Raw genomic sequence first — 12,030 nt, 5'->3', positions numbered from 1 at the left:
TTTTTTAAAATGTCAGCTGTGGTGGCACCGGGGAAGCAGTGAGTGGTAGTGTTAAAGAAACAGATGTTTCTGGTTATGGAGTCACCAATTATTAGTGTGGTTGGGGAGAAAAGAGGACGAGGAGATGCCGGTTGTGGGGTTCCAGAGCAGGACTGAGCAGAATCTGCTTCAACACTGCGTGCGGACTGAGGATGGAGTGTGTGAGCTGCCGAGTGTTGTGTTGGAGTAGCAGTAACAGACCTGAGAGAAGGGCTACCCGACGGTGCAGGGTAGAGACGGCCTCCGGAGCGTCTGAGCACAGCCTCCTTCAGAATCCTACGTCGGGAAGCGGAGTTTTTTGACCAGGATGACGGCCGCCGATCAGGCCCAGCGGCAGACCGGAGGGGTCCCATAACACGGTGTCCTGGATGTTAGCGGTTGCGCTAAGAATAACAATCTGTTTGGCTTGTACTGAAGCCACATCCATAAAGCCAGTCAGCAGGGAATCTTTCTCTTTGAGTTCCTCTGAAAGTCGTCTCGTTCGCTTTCTTGAGGAGTGAGCAGTCCTCGTGGGGAAGATCGATTTATCTCGGCTAGCATAGTCACTGGAGCTTTGTTGCGATCAGTAGCGTTGATCGCGTTTTTATGGTCAACTAGCTTAAAATCCATGTCGGATGACTAAAATCCTTAACCCACGTAAAATAAAAAGGATATAAAAAATTTAACGAAAAAGAGTGGATAAAACTGGATAAGAGTTTGGTTTAAGACGGCGCTTCCGACAGTTGGCTACAGACGCCAACGCATGCGCAGAGTGCAGATTACGTCAGCAATTACGTCAGCGATCTTGTGACAAGATGATGCAAATCAGTACTGCATGATTTGTCATGTAGCTGTAATATTGTAAACAGACACATACAAGAAGTAAGACTATTTGGAGGAACCAGGTGGAAAAAAACATGCCTATCTGGTTTTAAAAGTAACTAACTTAACATAACTTTCCCATACCAGCTTTTATCGCATTAGCTAGCCACTAGTGTTTGCTAATGTTAGTTGTGTTTACCTTGTCTATGATAATTCCCAACTTATCTATTGATTAATCACAGCATATAACTTTTAATACTATACTAATACTAATACTGAACACTATTTTAAAACGAAAAGAATATCCAAACTTACCTGGGTGCGCTCAAGTCTTGCTCTGAACCGTAACAACCAGTAAGAAGTGGGAGGACAAACATCAACTGTGAAAGTTGGCTTTCTCGCAATTTCACAACAAAGGCATGTGTGTTTTCTAAACTTTCGCCCCAAGAATGTCAAATGTTAATAATTTAGAATTTTAAGTCTGCAAAACTTAAAATCCCTTTTAATGCCAAAAATTCTAAGTTGACGTTTTTACAGTGTGGATGTTGCCTTAAGCAAAAAACAATTTAACATTTAATCGCCCTTTTTTCCAAGACTGAATAAAGGGGAACAAAAAATGATACACAACAAACACACAAGTACATGCATATAAATACCTCATATTGATTATTTCTCTAATTATCCATGAAGTCATCTGTACAATGATTATATTTGACTGGCATACAGGACAAAATGCACATTTTCTATGTCCTTACATGTAATTATTATTAGATTTCTCTCGTTGGCCTTGAATCTGATGTCAAACAGGGAGCATAACCATAATCATCTACATAAAATAATTTCAATATTACTTAAATACCAACCAGATTTACAGTCCAGTTCTATAACCTAATGAATTTTGAGCAGATATTTAACTCCTCCTTGAATACTTTCTAAAATAGATGTTTCTGATTATTTTCTGATTATTTCAGTATTGTCAGTTCCTAAATTCTTCCTCTTACATAGCTTGTGTGTGTGTGTGTGTGTGTGGGTGTGGGTGGTAGTATAATAACAATAATAATAATAATAGCAGTAGTACTTTTTAATTTTTTCCCCAGAATCATTAAAACATCTCCATCTTATCCTGATCTTAGTTTGTGTGTGTGTGTGTGTGTGTGTGTGTGTGTGTGTGTGTGTGTCTGTCTGTCTTCTGCCTCTAGATTATTGCACTTTGTGGACTGTGAAATGGCAGGTTAATGGGAGCCACTGTGCCCACCTCATCTATTCAAGAAAAGAACACATACGCATACACACATCCACATGCATATGCACATGCACACACACACACACTCCTTTAACACATTGAAAAAGTGTGGGAGGTAATTGCTGTGACTACACCTGTAATCACACCACTTTATAGGGCCTCTAAGGCAGTCCCAAACACATGCACAGAGAATACTGTATATGATTTTTCCCTCTGGATGTTATTATATTGCATTACATCTGATTAAAGTTATTAAAGATAAGATGTCTGATGTGAGATGCTATGTTCCTCCAGAACATAGAGGGCAATATCTAAGTATGTGTTAATAAGCCTTTCAATTTTAGGGCATACATGTATGCAAACTGTTTGTGTGGGTGCACATGTGCGTATATGAGTAAGAGGTTAACTACTTGTTGATATGTGGGTGGTGAGCACAGATGCAGCAGCGACCTGGATCAAAAACGTATCGTCTTTTACTCAAAGCAAATTTTCCTGCTTCATTCCTTAGTGCTTTAATTAGCGTAGTTTGCTAGAATATTGATAAAAATTGCTACTGCCCTGCCAGGTAGAGTAATAAGTTTACAGTAACAATTAATTTCAGGTTTGGTGCAACACAGTAGAATGGGAAGGAAATGGAGAAAAAATGAAATTAATAATGGGCAAAAAAGGTGCTTATCTAGGACTTTAAAACCTTCAGTGACATAGCTTGAGGGTAAAATTTGCTGCTCATAAATTATGCTTCTGACCGATTATCCCACCGTCTCACCAATTAAATTCTGCTCAGTGACGAAAATCTGTTGTGTTGAAGTATATTTAATTTTGCCAATTATGGTATGAGTGCAACCGACTACTGGTGGTAGCAACATTTGTCACGTTTTGTTCTTGTGCTTATTTGGTAACTTTGTGGCACCAATGGAACCCTCTTTCACTAATTTAGATGAAGTGGCTCACCTGATTTTGTGTTTATGAAGCTCAGATGGTGCAGTACTATTTTGCAATTGATTTTAGTATGACGTTGACAACTTCTTATGCCAAATGCAAGGAAAAAGAAACCTTTATGTGGATTTATTTGGTGAAGACATGCACACAGACCTCCTAATGGATGCTATCCATGGTGTTGCTGTCAGTAGCTGTGGATCCCCAAGGCATGCACAGGTGTTCTTACCAGCATTCCTGTTAGTGTTTGTACCTAGGATCCACTGGCAATCATCATGATGCACACACACACATCTATAAAGTCTTTGGATGTGTTGAGTAACAATATTAACATACTGATGTATTTGAGTATTCCATTTCCAATGCCTAGTTTTTTAACTGTTTCATTGTCACCACTCTTGCCTTGCATCTACATTGTTTTGTCTCCCACATTTCTCCTGCATTGTAGAACTGCATTGCTCCCTACTGCCCTTTTGTAGCTGAGGACCATCATCTGGATTTCGAATAAAGGTCTTGTCTCTGCCTAAGACAATGCAGCATCAGAAAGACAGTTTGTCCAGTTGTTCTGTGCCTGTAGTCAGACTTTTGTAGGTCTCTGTGTACAGTATTTATATTTGTGTGAAAGGGGGGGGGGGGGGGGGGGGGGGGGAGACACTAGGATAGAGAACAGAAAGAAAAAGCAGAGGAGGGAAGGAGAGGGAGACGACCTGGTTGAGAGATCTGTGAGGTGACATTAGGGGTTTTGCTGGAAGCCTCAGCAATATACAGGATGTCAGTCAGCACATTTTACATACACATGGACACGTTCCAAACCTAGCATCACACTCTCTCAAGGGAGAACAACACAGACATAACAGATCATGTTCAACACGGTAGAGATGTAGGCCTTAATAAATCTTTCTTTTGCATGGATCCAACAACATACAACAACAACATATTTGATTATTTTTCTACTTGTTTAGGCACATATGATATTTTTTTAAATGTTATCTGACCAAATGGATCCAATTTTGACAGCAAAATGAGTCATTTCGAGTCATGCGATGTTACCAAGCGTACAATCACAGTTCTTACGGTCTGCGTTGTAGGGTACGCAGCTACAGCGTATCTACCCCGAAGATTCAACACAGAAGTATAAATTGGCCTTAAGTCAGTAACGCTATTTAACTTAAAACTTTAAATATGTTAACAGTGACTTGGATTCACAGAGGACTCGAACTTCGGTCTCCGGGTGAAAGTCTGTCATTGTTTCACCCATCCATCCACCCCAAACACCTCCTTATGGGGATTTCTTTGCTCATTTTACTATGTCACCTGACTGAGCAATAAAAGTAGACATGGGTCATAATAAGCTGCTTGAACAACCTATACCGCTGTTTTTCTGATGGGGATGGGCTGTCAGGACCATGTAAATGTCAGGTATTCTGGATCTCCCAAAGATGTAAAGAGAGCAGATTTTAAATAAATAATTTTAAACCTACTGGATGTTGTTGAGACTGGGACAGAACGGACCCAAATGCAACGCTCAGAGGGAAGGAGGTTTATTGAGGGTTTACAGAGGGGGCTAGGGAAGAGGAGATGGAGGAGAGGTGGACGCCGGAGGACGTGGACACGGAGGACCGAGGAGCAGGCGAGGCGCAGGCGGTGAGGCGAGGAGCGGGGGAGGGCGCCGTGGAGGAAGCCCGAGAGAAGAGGACCGGAGGATGAGCCCAGCCGACAGAACAGAGGACGAGGGGTGAGTGAACCTGGGAGGGAAAGCAGAGAGACAGAGTTAACACGAGGAATAACCGAAGGCTGGAAAACAGAGATCACTTTAACCAGAGCTTGAGAGGTTGGCACCAGGTTGGGAGCAACGACGCTCAAGCGAAGATGGTGTGGAGAACCGGAGTTGAAATACTTGCTGAGATGAAGTTGATTACTGGCAGGTGTGGCAGACTGGGGAGGTTGCTGAAGAGGTGCAGGCGCGGGTTGTTGGTTGGGCTCAGGAGCGGAGGGAGAGAGAGAGAGTAGGAGAACACAGGGAGGCAGGCAGAGCAAAAACAATGGGAGGAAATAAGCGAAGAAAAAAAAGGAAACCAGGACACTCACCGTCAGCTGGGCTGTCCCCACAACACTAGAACATGTTTCACTCCAACATCTTCCATGAGGACAACAAGCAGATGCAACCTGCCTCTCACCAGTCTTTATTTTTTAACAATTTGGAATATATTTCAAAACAAAAACACATAATCCCAATAGCAGAAATAAACATAACACTGGCCAACTGTATAGACTTCTCCCTAGACCAGAGGGGCACTGGGAAATGTTAAAAAATACTGTATGTTTACCATTGCTCCATTAGAAATTACTTTCAAAGAGGTACTCTGGCAACTGCTTGATGGCTCCCCCTGTGACAAGATATCTGATGTTTAAAATTAATGGAATTGTCCTTTAATTTTGCAACATCTAAAGACTTACTAGCACATTGATGGCAGAGTCTTGCACTTCATGGAAGTCATGGACAATATGCTCAAAAAATAAACAAAGGGAATGTGTTGATTTTCATCATGTATTTGTCTGCTTATCACGACAACTCTTTTTTGGACTACATTAATCACTTTCTCTTCCTCCCATCAGATTCTCTCAGTGGGGTGTGGCAGATGCATGCCAAACAACAACACTGATTACAAATCAATCCCAGTACTCCCTGTAGCACTGGCACAGTCCAGTGGAGAATATTGGTTGTGGAACACATTTCAAACTAAACACAAAATCCAAAATTAATCCCCAGGACTCTTTAAATGAAACTGCAAATCCCAGTGGAATATAACTGTCGAGAAAAGTATGCTGACTATAGGACACATTTCAAATTAAAAACAAGTCAATACAGCTAGACGAAAAACACTTTACTTCTTCAAAGTAGATTTTCTTTCTTTCAATGCTCTAATCATATAATATAATAGCTAGTCAACAGAGGCTCTTCATTCTAGTTGGAACAGTGAACACAAAAGTGAAAGATATGACCTGTTCACCCTCGGTCAGGGAAGTACTGGGACTGGAGTTCAGCCCGGGACTTTGAGACAGAGAGGCCTTTTATGTAAGTGCTGTGTTGGGGCGCGGAGAAATATTTTGTTTAACTTGTATACAGTCAATTCATTATGATGAAGAACTTCAAGAAACTTTTGTGACACCCGCCTCTTAAGTAATAATAATGATAATAATCTTTATTTGTAGAGCACTTTTCAAAAACAAGTTACAAAGAGCTTTAACAAGTGTAAAGACAATAATACCCAAAACACAATAATACAAAAACAATACAAGATAAAAGCAAGAAAACATTGAAAAGACTAAAATACACGTTTAAGAAAAATATAAAATAAGTTAAATAGAATAAAATGGATAAAATAAAGTCAAATAAAATCGGGAAAGGCTCTCCTATAAAAGTATGTTTTAAGAAGGGACTTAAAAGAGTTCTCTGACTCAGCCGACGTGATTTCCTCGGGAAGGCAGTTCCAGAGCCTCGGGGCCCTGACTGCAAACGCTCTGTCCCCTTTAGTTTTCAGTCGAGACTCTGGAACAGACAACAGACCTCTGCCTGAGGATCTCAAGGTACGTGCAGTTGTGTATGGGACTTAAAGGTCAGAAATATAACAAGGCGAGAGGCCATGAAGAGCTTTAAAAGTGATCAATAATTCTAAAACATACTGGGAGCCAGTGTAATGAAGCTAAAATAGGGGTAATGTGGTCATATTTCTTTGTTCTGGTTAAAAGCCTGGCTGCTGAGTTCTGGACAGTCTGGAGTCGATCAATAGATTTTTGGGTTAAACAGGTGAAAAGGCTGCTGCAATAATCCAGGCGTGATGAGATGAAGGCGTGTAAAATGGTCTCGGTGTCCTTAAAAGTTAACATAGATCGAATTTTTGCTATATTTCTAAGTTGATAAAAACATGATTGAACAAGCTTTGTGGTGTGCTGCTCAAAATTTAAATTACTATCAAACCAAACACCAAGGTTCTTTACAACAGGCTTAATGTGATTTACTAGGGAACGACCAGGATTTCTGTTTTGTGTGAGTTCAGCTGGAGGAAATTATTTGACATCCATTTTTTAACTTCACAAAGGCAGTTGTTAAGTGAGCTCCACATTCCAGGGTCTGTGGATCTGACGGGCAAGTACATTTGTGTGTCATCAGCATAAATATGAAAAGAAATACCATGATTATGGATAATATGTCCAAGGGGAAGCAGATACAAGGAAAACAAAATGGGTCCTAAGACTGACCCCTGAGGCACACCATATTTAACTGGACAGAACGAAGAGACATAGTTGTTTACAGACACGCAAAACTTCCTATTTGACAGGTAGGATGAAAATCATTCTAGGGCAGTACCAGAGATCCCCACCCAGTGCCTCAGTCTGTCTAACATTATGTTGTGATCAATGGTGTCAAAAGCAGCGCTAAGGTCCAGGAGTACCAGGACTGAGCACATGCCTTCATCAGCAGACATTAAAAGGTCATTGGTGACTTTGAGCAGGGCAGTCTCAGTGCTGTGGTACTTCCTAAAACCAGACTGAAACTTTTCAAATATTTTGTTATTTTCCAGTACAGTGAGCAGCTGTTTGGACACAATTCTTTCTAAAATCTTTGCAATAAAAGGCAGTTTTGAAATTGGTCTAAAATGTTGTGGGAGGGAGGGATCTAAACCAGGTTTCTTTAAAAGTGGGTTCACGCAAGCCGTTTTAAAATAATCAGGGACACAACCATTAGACAGGGAGCTGTTAAAAACAGAGATCAAATGGGGCCGAACAGAATCCATTACTTTCAGGTATCCATTACTTTGTAGGTATTACATCAAGTGGGCAGGAGGACACTCATTTTTGATACTGTTTTTAAAAGCTCAGACAAGTCGATGGGATAAAACATGTTAAAACTCTCTTGTTGCTGGTGAGGGACCTCTGAGTAAGAGGCAGTGGGGGTAATAGAGGCTCTGATTGACACCACCTTATTGGTAAAATAAGATAAAAACAATTCACAGTCATCATTACTTCCAGCTGAGGCACAAGGAGGGGTTGGGTTTACCAGCTGATCCACAGTCTTAAACAGAAACCTGGGATTGTGTTTATGAGTAGTAATGAGTTCAGAAAAATAGTGTGTTCTCGCATCCTTAACCATGTTATTGTAGTTAATTAATAAATCCTTCAGACTGAGGTAATGGACTTGGAGACTGGATTTTTTCCATCTGCGCTAGCTTTAGACGTAGGCCTAACCTTTAGAGGAGCAGTAATATTTAGTGACGACAAGCAGATATGATTGTAGTGATCGACCAGATTGTTGGTGTTGGAATTAGACAGGTGTTGGCTTTGGCTCTGAAAGAATGCGCAAAACTTTGAAACACTTTGTTCATTAAAGAAGCGAGAACACACAGGGCTTGGTGAGGCGGCATGAGTAACAGGCGATTCGCAGCTAAAAACAATACATCTGTGGTCAGATATGGTCATGTCCACTAATTCCACAGAGGAAATGCTGACACCCAGGGTAAAAACCAAGTCCAGTGTATGACCACGGTTATGTGTTTGCCCTTTGACATGTTGTTTGAAGTGGCCATATTTAAAAAGTCAGTTGCATTAACATTGGTGGGGTCATCAACATGAATATTAAAATCGCCACAAAGAACAATTCTGTCATAATTTAAAACCAGAGTAGATAAAAATTCAGGAAGTTCTGATAAAAATCCCCCTGGCAGTTTTGGGGGGCGATATATTATAACAAATATATATATATATATAGCCCTCCAAGTTTAAGAGTGAGAACATCATAGGAGTTAAATTCATCACAGCGTACTTGATGACATTTAACATTTTTCCTATACACGCTCACTAGCCCACCACCACGACCACTGACCCTCGGTTGACTAAAACAATCACTTGTCACACCACCTTGGGCTGAGTTCAGCCCCAAAACATTTTTTCCAGAAAATCCAGATTGGCAAATCCACCCCTGCCCTCGGTCAAACTATCAGTAAAGGTTGTATGATGACACAACATACCCTAAATTATCTTGCGCAGTTGGGTGACAACCTCCTTCAAAATATTTTTACTTTAAGGTTTTAAATTGTGATATTTCACATAATCAAATAGTTTTGAAGCCAGAAATCTGCACTGTCTATCTAAATCTACAGTATTTACCTCATTATTTACCTTTGACCTTTCCGCAATTCCTTCATGTGCTACTAGTCACTACAGTATTAGTGTAATATGCTGCCTTCAAATGGTTTTCAAACATCCCAATTACAAGTAGTGCATGCTTCAAAAGACAAAGTGGTAAATACACAAGACAGATTCATTTTATGTACAAAACATGCCAAGATGCAATAGTGTCACTCTCTGTTTAACTTTTGGTGCCATGCATATTTAATAAACTTATTTAAATATCACTTACAAAACTTTCTTGTCATTTAATCATTATAGCAGAAAAAAGCTCTGTGTCACGTGTTCCCTTTTTTGAAGTTTTTGCCCACTACAATGTTTCTAGAGATGGCTGTCCAAGTGATTTAAGGGACATGCCTGTCAGTAAATAATGACAGTTGTTATTATTAACTGAAATGTTTGAGTGACTTATTTCTTTAATTTCTAATGGCCATCCAGACCACTTGCAACACGCATACTGAAGGCAAAAAAATGACACCAAACCAAGACAATCTTGGTAGCACTCAGTGTATCAAATAGAATACGACAGAAGATGTAGTGCACAAACTACAAACTAACAAAATCCAAACAAACAGCTCAGCTAGGCTGTTACTCTATCAAAGACAGATTGGCTCCAGACTTACTCACAAACCCCTGGCATGTGGCCAAGAGGCTGTGAGTATAATTTTCAGTTCTATAAATCAAAATAAGCTATTATATAGTACATCTGCTTAAAATTTTAAATGAGATCAATCTGTTAACAAAAGCATGTTGCTGTAGTCACAAGCAAAATCTAATTTAGTAATATAACTTCAAAGATTTAAACAGACATCAATAAGAAGAGCATAAATATTTTGGCTCTGCTGTTGTTGTACGTGGTGAGAATCTACTTTCTGCTGGACACAAGCCTGTAAACACTCTCCTGAGAGGGTGATTATGTGTTAGGAAGGCTTCTAGTTCATTACAAGTAAGACCAAAGAGTATCAAACTGTAAATCAAGTTTAAGAACACACAGATTACATCTATTATGTATGCATTCATGCAAACACACATGCAAGTGTAATAGCATGGTAGCATGGCATTTCAGGGGTGTCTGAAATTGTATTTCAAGATTCTTAAATATAAGGCATGAGTACGGGAAATTTATTATAATATTTACAAATACAGGTAAGAAAGACCCCCCTGAACTGCTGGTTTTGCCTCTTTTGGGGGGGTCCAAGCCTGAACCCAGGGGGGTCAGACCCCCCCAATCCCCCCCCCCCCCCCCGCTATTTGAACCATGGTGGAAACAAACCCAAAAAGATTCTGAAATGTAGATACAACAATGTATGTCCTTTGGACCATCTGTTGATACCTCGGACAGACTCCCATAACAACTGGTTCCAAATAAAGTAGACAATTTGGTTTTAATAGAAACCTACCGACTACCAGATTATTAGGTTTATATTATTAGGTTCACATGATCAATTCCTTCTTTTTTTTTTTTTGGCTTTGCCAGTCACAGTTTAAAATGTTTATGCACCAAAACAACTTAGTTAGGTTTATGAAAAGATCATAAAATAAGTATAATATTTTAATTATTAATTTGTTTTCATCTGATTTAGATTTACCACTACGTTTTGAGATTGTGGCAAGATATACTTAAAATTATGTTTGATTCACAATGTCACGGAGATGGGGGTGGTGATGGCGCAGTGAATAAGACACATTCCTTTGGTGTGAGAGACCTGCGTTCGAATCCACTGTGAGACCCCATTCTCACATTGTGTACCTGAGCAAGACACTTAACCCCTAGTTACTCCAGAGACGTGTAACCTCTGACATATATAGCAATTGTAAGTCGCTTTGGATAAAGGCGTCAGCTAAATGAAAAGTGCAACGGTGACGTCTCTGATTGGTGGAGCTTTTTTGTTACAATGGAATTGTTTAAAACCCTTGAATGTATGCATAGCAGCATTGTGGGTGGATTTTTTTGAGCTGCTGTTTGATTGAAAGAGAGCCTACATCTGTTTGATGGCTTTTATTTTGCTAAGAACTATCAAAGGGACCATGTGTAGTTTTCATTGGCCTCTAGCTGGCTGCCCCACCTGCCTTGCAACAATATTGGCACTCTTTTTTGGCCTGATAGACTTCAGCACATAAAACTGTTGTTGTTTTCTATCCTTACATGGTACGTGGTGTAAGCAGACCCTATTTCGTTAGCTGCGGTGTAGAGTTCAGAATTAAGATTCTCGGGAGCGTGCGTGAACATCACAGTGTATGTAAAACTGTCACAATCCTGCCCTGAGCTTGTCCGTGTTATATTATTTTGGCCATGCCTTCTCTGTGTTTTGATTTTGGTTTCTCTGTGTCTGGGTTTCAGTCCTGTCTGTCTGTGGTCTTGTATCCTGTCTTCTGCTTGTTTTGTGTGGTGGTTCTGATCTGTCCTGTTATCTCGGTGTCTGCCTTAGCTTCTGTCTGTGTTCCTTGTTGGTGTTATTTCATTTGTGATCTGTCCGCTTGTTTATATTACTCTGATGTTTAGTGTTGAGTAACTTATGTTTTGTCTTTTTCCCCCTCAGTAATCTGCCTGCCTGCTAGTCTCTGTTTTCCCTTCTGTCTCTCTGCCTCGTAAAACCTGATGAGCAGGGCGGGAGCAACACAGGTGACTGGGCACCTGTGTTGCTCCCGCCCTGCTCGTTAGTCACTGTGTATAAATGTCTGGTGTTTCTGTTCATTCCCTGTCAGTCCTGTCGCATGTCGCATGTCCTATGTCGCATGTCCTGTCCTGTCCTGTCGGATGTCGTGTTTCTACCTTTTGGATGTACCAGTTCCTGTACTCATGAGTTCTGTTCATGCCTGTTTGT

Source organism: Micropterus salmoides, unplaced genomic scaffold, assembly GCF_014851395.1.
Source record: "Micropterus salmoides isolate LMB-PRFRI ecotype aquatic unplaced genomic scaffold, ASM1485139v1 Ms_hic_scaffold_12, whole genome shotgun sequence".
Taxonomy (NCBI): Eukaryota; Metazoa; Chordata; class Actinopteri; order Centrarchiformes; family Centrarchidae; genus Micropterus; species Micropterus salmoides.
This window is presented reverse-complemented; position numbering follows the sequence as displayed.